The sequence below is a fragment of the Podarcis tiliguerta genome, assembly GCF_965153285.1.
Source record: "Podarcis tiliguerta genome assembly, chromosome: 5".
In the NCBI taxonomy this organism is placed as follows: Eukaryota; Metazoa; Chordata; class Lepidosauria; order Squamata; family Lacertidae; genus Podarcis; species Podarcis tiliguerta.
The window spans coordinates 76,922,460-76,931,976 of NC_139538.1; the positions used below are offsets into that span (position 1 = coordinate 76,922,460).

General features: G+C 44.1%; 1 long non-coding RNA gene across 1 annotated transcript; it reads right to left on the bottom strand.

Moving 5' to 3' along the window:
* Nucleotides 1-2,107: 2,107 nt before the first annotated feature.
* LOC310678007 lies at nt 2,108-9,133 on the bottom strand. The gene is made up of 2 exons (XR_014511557.1): nt 5,004-9,133; nt 2,108-2,598 (listed from the first exon to the last, which is right to left on the bottom strand). It is a non-coding gene; the product is annotated as an uncharacterized lncRNA (long non-coding RNA).
* Between the last annotated feature and the right edge of the window lie 384 nt (nt 9,134-9,517).

The following is a 9,517-nucleotide window of genomic DNA, read 5'->3' on the forward strand; positions in this document are numbered from 1 at the left end:
CAGAATTACAGAAGCCATACTCTGGTTTCACCTCAGATCCAGCTTCTGATTGGATGACCCATTTTTGGCACCAAGCTCTCCCACAAGAGCTTGGCACCAAAAGATACATGTCTTTCGCATGAAGGAAGGCACCCAATTTACAGCCTAGGGAGGGGGAGGTGGTTGGGGCGAAGGCCAGGCCACCCCCACCAGAGGAGGAGAAGCCAATGGAGAAGAGGATGATAACAAGGAAGAAGAGGAAGAGCTGGAGGTGCTCTTGTGATGCTTGCTGAGGGAGCTGCTGTCCGTAACAGAAACAGGGGGCTGGGACAGGGAAGCAGCAGCTGGCTCGCAGGAAAGCACAGCACGGAAAGACGCCTGTCCCAATTTTAATTGGCAGAATATTGGAGGGTATGGTGTCCAGAGTGCAAATTCCACTGGTGGCTGCAGCTAGAGAAGAAAGTGGGTGGGCAATGGATGGGATTTCTTATCTTCATATAGCAGGCTACATTTCAGGCACACAAAAAGGGTTTGGCGTGCGAGTGAGTGTGCGCGTGCGCACACACACACACTATCCTGCATTTGGGCAAGCAAGAGGCATTATCATGGTTTAAGGATGCAATCCAATGTGGAAAACACACTCAAAGTGGGTATACAGCAGAGCTGGAGAGGAGATGTAGCTGGGGAAGTTTGTGTCTGGGAAGATTCTCAATGACTAGATAAAGGGACCTGGGGACCATATTTAGCCTAAGGGCCTGAAGTTCTCACACCCCTGCCTTAAAGAAAAGCATACTATGTGGGTGGTCCGAGTCCAAAGCAGTCGTGTTCAATTAAACCTATAGATGAAAAAAACGAGGCCCCTCATATCCTACCCCATTCCTTAATGCCATATTGTGCTATACTATAGCGTGATGAACAAACAAAATCCAAACCGTGATTCTCTTGATTCTCAGTAGCTGTGTTCATCAGGGGCAGGAAGCAGATTTAGTTCGCACTCTGTTCCCAAGGGACCCGTTTACTTTCTGCTGTGTGCATGTTAGGTATCACTCATTCCCATGGAGAAATCAATTCTTGGTTATGGTGTGTGTTTATGTACGTATGGGGGGGGGGGGTTACTCACAACCCTGATAGTAGGTGACCAGGAAACACATGCAATGGAAACAGTATGCATCTTCTCCATCCTAAAGTCCAGGACTATGAGAGAGGGACAATGTGTCTCTGTCATCCACAACACACACAAAACTGGGATTAGTTTCAAGAAGCAGGAAGCGGACAATGAGGAGTCTGGAGGGGATAACCATTCCATAGTTCCTCTGGGCCTCGTCTGTAGGCCGTATTCAGTTTGAGGAACCAACTGTAGGTTGGGGGAAGCATGCCAGACCCCAGCTCTTTGCTTTCCCAGTGTAAATAGCCTCTGCGATGGATGGGAGGGCTGGGTGTCAGGCAAAGGAAAGAATGGGGAGCTCTCCATTCCTCTCCCATCATTTCAACTTGACAGGCTTTTAGCTGGCACTACTAATGATAACAGTAAGCATTTCTTTGCTGATTTGCTGAGCATTCAGAGTGTGACACATACATTATCTCAGTAAAAAATGGAAGTATCTCGACAGAAAATGTTCAGTGGTGCCTGCGCTCTGTATCACAAAGGCAAAGCTCACCACCACTGACACTGTGCTAATGCATCAGGAGGTCTCTTCTGCTTCCTTGACTCCCACCCCCTGATGTTAATGGCTAATGGGAGGTGTCTGTCAAGAGTGTTTCCTGGCAAGAAAGTTGGAGTTGGAAGAGGAGGCATGAGACGAAGGAAGAGAAAACATAACACGGAGGTAAGGGAAGCCATGTGCCCTTAGGAGGAGGGGCAATTGTGCAGGCTCATCAGGGTGCCAACTTGAATAAAATATTGGGGGGGGGGGCAAGTAATCCCCAACCCACATAACTGATCACATGATGTACTGCACGAACACCATTTGAATAGCAATGCCCATCAACTGGGGGCAGCCCCTTCAAATATTTTATTGGAGGAGTTGGCTCCTATCAGCCTCATTGTCCTTTGATTATGCTGCTTTATAAGAATAGCATGCAGTGGTCCTTTTGACTAACCTGTGTGCTCATTCTACCAGCCATCACACCAGCCTTCAACGATTTTATTTTCTCTGGGGTTTGGTATATCCACAGTTGATTATTCATTGCCAAAACATTAATCTGAATTCTCACACAGGTTATCTCCACCTAAATTCCTATAATGGTTTAATAAATACAATCTTTCTTAAGAAAAATGAACCCTATTAATCTCCATATACCTTTTAGCCTGATGATTGTTCAGATTCTCCACTGTTAAAAATGCGACTGAGCAAGCTGTAGTCTCAGTTCATTTCCTGGGAGTGTGTACATAAACAACATTTATCACAATAAATACCAGTGTGTTCACATACTTGGCTGGCTCTATGGACTCCTGTTTTTGTGCTTCAGGATCTAGGCAGAAGGCCTGGCTTTCCTATAAGATCTTCCTGAGATGTAGCTAGTGTGAGGAATTTTTAAAAACCGGGCTCCATTGCATAGACACTCATAGGGAATTCATTCTCTTGAGGGCTGATCATCGAACAGTCAAACTGGCAACATCTATGCACAAGAGGGAGGTATCAACAGATTTAGGGGAGCCCTAAGGTTCACAGAAGTAGAAAACAAATAAACTTCTTCAAAACCCAAGAGAAGGAAAGAAAACCCTGAGGACTGAGCATACTCAGTAGCCACAGAATGCTATTTGTTGGGAGCACGCAGGATGAGAAGACCTATAACACTGATAAGTAAATAGCTTGCCTCAGGAGGTCCATCAAGGCCACCTCATTTTTCCCTTTTAGACATGCTGTGGAATCCATTGCCAAACGCCATGCCTGTTTACTAACCATTGCAACAAACACGTATTGTTGTTGAGGTTTTTTGTATTTGTATCTTAAGAAACCTAGAAAGTCCTATAAAGCTCTTTAGGCTGCAGGTACTCAAAAGGATTCTCAAAGTATCATTTGCTTGCACCATTTTGCTTGAGACCCTGGATAGCTCAATAGCTGCAAGATTGCAGGTTTGATCCCCGTGTGTGACAGCTGCATATACCTGCATTGCAGGGGGTTGAAGTAGATGATCCTCAGGGTTCCTTCCAACTCTGCAATTCTATGGTACTATGAAACTTAATAGTAATTATTATTTTATTATTTGTACCCTGTCCATCTGACTGGGTTACCGCAGCCACTCTGGGCGGCTTGCAACATATATAAAAACATAATAATATACATTAAAAATGCTTCCCTTTTGTGTGTGTAAATCTGCCCCAACATGCAAAATCAAATAAGTAAATTACAGTCATACCTCGGGTTACAGACGTTTCAGGTTGTGTTTTTCGGGTTATGGACCGCCAAAACCTGGAAGTACTGGAGCAGGTTACTTCCGGGTTTTGGTGTCGCACATGTGCATAATTGCTAAATCGTGCTTTGAGCATGCGCAGAAGCGCTGAATCGCAACCTGTATGTGCACAGACGCACCACTGCAGGTTGAGAACGCTGCGGGTTGTGAATGTGCATCCTGCACGGATCACGTTCGCAACCCGCACGTCCACTGTATAAGTAAAATTTGGGCTCTCTTTCAGAGCCCCCTACTCTCTACTCCCCAACAGCTGTAGCCTTTCCAGCTGCCTCATTCTGCCTCATTACATGGTCAGTTCTGAACTATGTCACAATGCAGGACTAGGCAGTTGCTTTTAGTTTGGCTGTCAAATCCTATGCAGGTCAGATATAGAAGGAAGGCCTATATTTGTTAATGTGGCACATGCCAGAACTGCACAGCAGCACAGGAGATAGCACAGTGATATTCTATGGTCCCATTATTAAGTAATTTCCCTGCTCTTATGATAATTGTGCAGCTACTGAGTGTGTCAGCACTCCAGGGTCCATTAATTGTACTCATAATGTTTATCATTCCAATTTCTGTCAGGCTATAACTTCGAAATCACACATATTTAGTAACAGTTAAAGCAACACATACACATAGTACAAGGAAATGTTCTCACTTCATCAAAGCTGTTAGCTGCTTTCAAAATTATCTGGATGTTCTTGCCCAAGAAGAGACCTCAAAAACTGCCTCAGGAATTCAATTGTAGCAAAATTCAGTTGCATCCCTCAAATTGGAAATGCTAAGAACTGAGTTGTGGCAACTTGTACATCAAGACTAGATCCTGCTCTAGTCTAGTCTAGAGTAGATGCCACAGACCAATTTGTAAAGAATCATAGCCGTGTTTTGAATTTGCCTCACAATAGCTGCGCTTCAAATCCCAGTATTCAATTTTGAAAAGAAAAGAACAGATAACAAGGAAGAGACCATTGGCCCATGTTGTCAGTATAGATACCATGTTGTATACCATATTGGGGCAAAGTTGGGAATTGGAAGCACTGAGATCCCAAACATCCTTTAATGAATTGATTAATGTTCAGCAACATTCAGAGGGCCATGATTTTCCACACCTGATGTTGTTGTTTAGTCGTTTAGTCATGTCCGACTCTTCGTGACCCCATGGACCAGAGCACACCAGGCACTTCTGTCTTCCACTGCCTCCCGCAGTTTGGTCAAACTCATGTTTGTAGCTTCAAGAACACTATCCAACCATCTCGTCCTCTGTCATCCCCTTCTCCTTGTGCCCCCCATCTTTCCCAACATCAGGGTCTTTTCCAGGGAGTCTTCTCTTCTCATGAGGTGGCGAAAGTATTGGAGCCTCAGCTTCACGATCTGTCCTTCCAGGGCTGATTTCCTTAAGAATGGATAGGTTTGATCTTCTTGCAGTCCATGGGACTCTCAAGAGTCTCCTCCAGCACCATAATTCAAAAGCACCAATTCTTCGGCGATCAGCCTTCTTTATGGTGCAGCTCTCACTTCCCTATATCACTACTGGGAAAACCATAGCTTTTCAAGGCAGGATCCTCCCCATGTCATATTATCTTTATAGTATGAAATACTTTGCAGGACTCTAGCTTAGCTCTCACCTTTGGGTTTCTGTTTTTTAGAGCTGCACATGTCATTGTGAATAAGATCCAACTGCCTTGGAATCTTGGGAGATTCAAAGCTATTCATGGGTCGGTGTGCTGAACCGCTCTGAGAAATTTTCCCTGACTTCTTCAACCTGTTTTGGCTTCCCACACAATTCTGCAAATGTTTCTCATGGAAAGGGGACTCCCACCCCACATTTACTTAATTTAAATCTTGATGAAGTGTAGGTGGCAGTTCCAGTTTGGGCAGAGAAGATCATCTTCTACATTTTGTGCATGCTTTCTATTTCAATCTGTAAAGCGATTTATGGTAATACTGTATGGGAGCAAGCAGAAATGTTATGCACTGAGGGTGGTGTTCAAGCTTTTAACATCTGTGCGAGCATGGAAAATCATACATGATTAATTTATTTTCTTTATGTCTCCATACTCTTCTCGGAAAGCACGGTTCGCCTGCTTCACTGTATTAAGAGGCAGAAATGCTGCAATTCTTTACAATCAAAGCAGGTGTAACCAGACTGTTAAGGGAAATTTCTCAGCATCCCCTGTACAGCTGCCCAGTCAACCGGTCAACCAGTCAGGCATGCTCAATTTTTACAGCTCCTGCAGCAAACAACAGCTACGCCCACAGCATTAGATGTTGTGTCAAGCAGTATGTTTTGGCTGTGTGCAGGTGGCACACTGCGACATGCTACAATCTGAGGCCTTTCCCCCCCCCCTCGTTTTTTTACTCCAGTGAGGTTTGAGAATGAAGACCCTAAATGTTTAAAATGCTTTTATCCATGGAATTATAGGAGTGGGAAACAGGGAGGAAAAAAAGAGAAGGAAACATTACACGAGCGACATGCAAAATCTGTTCTTTTCTGCCTCCCCACATTCTAGTACCTGCCATGGCTATGGCTAGCTTTCCCCATATCTAGACCCAGAAGGCTTCAGAGGGAAGGGGAGAGAAAGCAAGAATGGAGTAAGCCAAGGGTCCTGCTCTGTTGACCAAGCAGGTCAACAGGCTATGAATGTCTTTACGAGGACTAGCCAATATAAGCAGCAGTGGCTGATGTGGTTGGTTGGACCCACTCTCACTACAGTGGCATCGCTGCAGCTCACCTGTATGAAGATGTAGTGCAGTGGGTAGCAAGGAGAATAGGGCTTAGGGGATGAACTGACAGCTGTTCCAGAAGTGCTGCACTGGTGCAGCTGCACAGCTCTCGGTAAGCTTCAGGAAGTGTTGGGATGGCACTGCCCCAATTGAAGTTCCTTGAATTGTATCTGATGAGGTAAAAGGTAAAGGTAAAGGACCCCTGGATGGTTAAATCTGGTCAAAGGTGACTATGGGTTTGCAGTGCTCATTTTGCTTTCAGACTGAGAGAGCCACCGTTTGTCCACAGACAGCTTTCTGGGTCATGTCGTCAGCATGAATAAACCGTTTCTGGCACAACAGAACACCATGACAGACACTACAGTGCCCAGAAACACTGTTTACCTTCCTGCCGCAGCGGTACCTATGTATCTACTTGCACTGGCATACTTTCAAACTGCTAGGTTGGCAGGAGCTGGGAGAGAGCAACAGGAGCTCACTCCGTCGTGGGGATTTGAACCGCCGACCTTCTGATTGGCAAGCCCAAGAGGCTCAGTGTTTAGACCACAGTGCCACTTGTGTCCCATGCTTTTTGATGAGAACCCTATATGAAAACAAGGTGCTGCCCTCCCACAGGCTGAAGATGGATGTACCAGTCCATCAGCACACCAAGGCAGCTCAGGGTAACATAATCTCTTGGGCTACTGATTACCTTAGCCTGAGGTAATCTGTTGTTGGCATCTGACTGCCTCAACAGACAATGGAGTGCACCTTAGGGGGTGAAGTCAAACCACTGGAGATTCATAGTATCTGCTGTGGCTGCAGAGACCGGTAACTTATAAATGCTGCCTCCTGTGTTGTTTTTCTGTATTCGTGGCACCAAAGTGATCTCCCCATTGTGCAAGACTGATTAGTGTGTATGGAGGTCCTGGGCAGCCCAAATGAAAAGGCACTCTCCCCCTTGGCCTCAATGATGTGGTCCAAAGGGAAGCAGAGCAATACATTTGGCACCAGCTTGGCTGCAGGAGTTGCCAGAAGGAAGCGTACAAGGTGCCATTCAACCAACTTAGGGACTCTACTCCAGATTTGTGTACACCTTAGCCTTTTCTTTTCCCAAAGATGTGCTACAACGCAACATATGCACTTTTTCCTCAAGGTTTGCTCCCAAAGACTTGAATGTGTATGGCTGCAGTGCTGTGGAGGTAATCCCACCTTTGTTAACTGTGTAAAAGGAAAGACCTATGAAAAGCAAATTAAATTGGTTGTATGAGTACCTGGATCAGGGAGTTTGTGAAGGCCTATCTTAAAACATACACAGTGGATTCTCCGAGCCACAACATGAAGCACCTGATGGGCTGATTAATAGTTTTTCAAAAGTTGCAGAACAAACTCCAGCGACATCCAGAGACAATGAGACTAGTTTCTTACAAGGCTTGTAGAAGTTGGCAAATGCAAATGATTATTCTACCTACACAAGAAATGAAACTGCAGCAGTCACCTGCGAGGGATGATGTGTCAAAATTTAATGGAGCTCTGAGAAACCATATTCTACATTGAGAATGTGTGTTATGTGTGGCCCTCACTATACACTGTTGCCGTGGGCTACCTTGATTGCCCTCTCACCAGCCTCTGCTCTGAAAGGCTGTTCAGCACAGATGGGAGGATTGCAATAGACAGAAGAACTTGCCTGTCTGTGTAGATTGTCTGTATCTTATCATTTAGCTACATAAATCAATCCTGGATACCAAAAAGCGCCTTCAGCTCCTTTCCCTTGGCCAAGACTTTCCAACAAAGAGGCGCATGTGCAAGATGCATCAGCAGAAGACATGGAGCCATGGGTCCTTCAAAGGGCAGTTTTTGAAGGCTATACTTGGCCACAATGAACTGAATAGTGGACTTAGAGAAATGAATAAATAGGCTGCAGACTTCACATAAGCATTTCAGTTCAATGCACAATCAAATGAAATGTGTGATTTAAACACTGTTTATTATTTTCAGCAGTTGCTTAAGCATAGTAGACATGCACTCCCTGTCTTCTTCCTTTTTAAAAAAAAAATATTGTTGTTGTTTATTCGTTTAGTCATGTCCGACTCTTCGTGACCCCATGGACCAGAGCACGCCAGGCACTCCTGTCTTCCACTGCCTCCCACAGTTTGGTCAAACTCATGCTGGTAGCTTCGAGAACAAAAAAACCTGCTATAGTTCAAAAGAGTGGGAAAGGAAATAGGTATACAAACATTTAAAAACAAAGAAAGAAACAAACAAACTATCCTAGCTGCTCTTGCCTTCTTAATCACATTCAACGCAAACTAAATTTCTTTACACTGTTTAAAATTGCCTGGCTAGGCATTCTTTCCCCCACCCCAAATGAAAAGAACTTGGAGGAGAGTTCATTTTTTTCAACCAGAGCATTTTTGCCCTCTACAAGTGAATCGCTTTTACAATGTTGCACCTGAACCACCTTCTGAGCCCTCCTGAGTGTTCCCTACCTGCTGTCTTCTGTTGCAAAGAGAAAAGAGGGCAGGGAGGTTTAACTCTGGCACAGCAATCCCACACGAAAATTGTCAATAAATTTGCAAAGTGCTCCGTGCAACTTAAGTCCTGATTGTGTTGAATTATACTTACTGGATCTTTTTTTCTTGGAGAAGAAATGGCGTTCAGGGTAAAGATGGACAGCTGGGTCTGTAACCATGCCTGAGTCAGTTTCACATGTATTGCTTGCAAAGTCTATTTCCATCCCATTTCTTCAATGGGGAAAAAAAATGTGCAGTGAAAAATCAAAAACACATTTTTAAATGTGTCTTCTTTCAAATAACACATTTCTAAATATAGTTTATCTTCAGCTATTGATTACGATATACACATTTGCAAAAATGTAGAGATGCTTCAAAAGATTGCAACACAGGAGAGCCATGCACTAGTTTATTACACTGGATATATAACTTGGCTGCCGGATTCTAAATTGTAAGAATTACTAAGAATGAGAATCTGGTCCTTAACTGCCACAGTGTTTCTTGTTCCTCACACCATGGCATAGGGTGCTGTCTGTATAATACTGTGCAATACATCAGGATTAATGGATCAGCCTATTTCCATTTCATGTCAGTTTCACATACGTTCAGTTGCAACACCACTGCAGTCTGTTTTCTGTGGGTGTTTTTTTTAAACTGTGTGGAAAAAGCTTCATTTATCTTCCATGCATTTTTTTTGTACACTATTGTTTCTAAAATATGCTTCTCTTGTATGCATTTCCCCCTAATAAAACACTTTTTATACGATTTTCTGTGCATGTCCCCCTAAAATATGCATTCCCTCCCTCATAAAATATGCATTTTTATGTATGCTGTATACATTGCTTGAAGTGGAAATGCATTGCAACATGTGGAGAACTGTGCACTTTGATTGTTAACTGCATATAAGCCTGGGAGATGCAAGA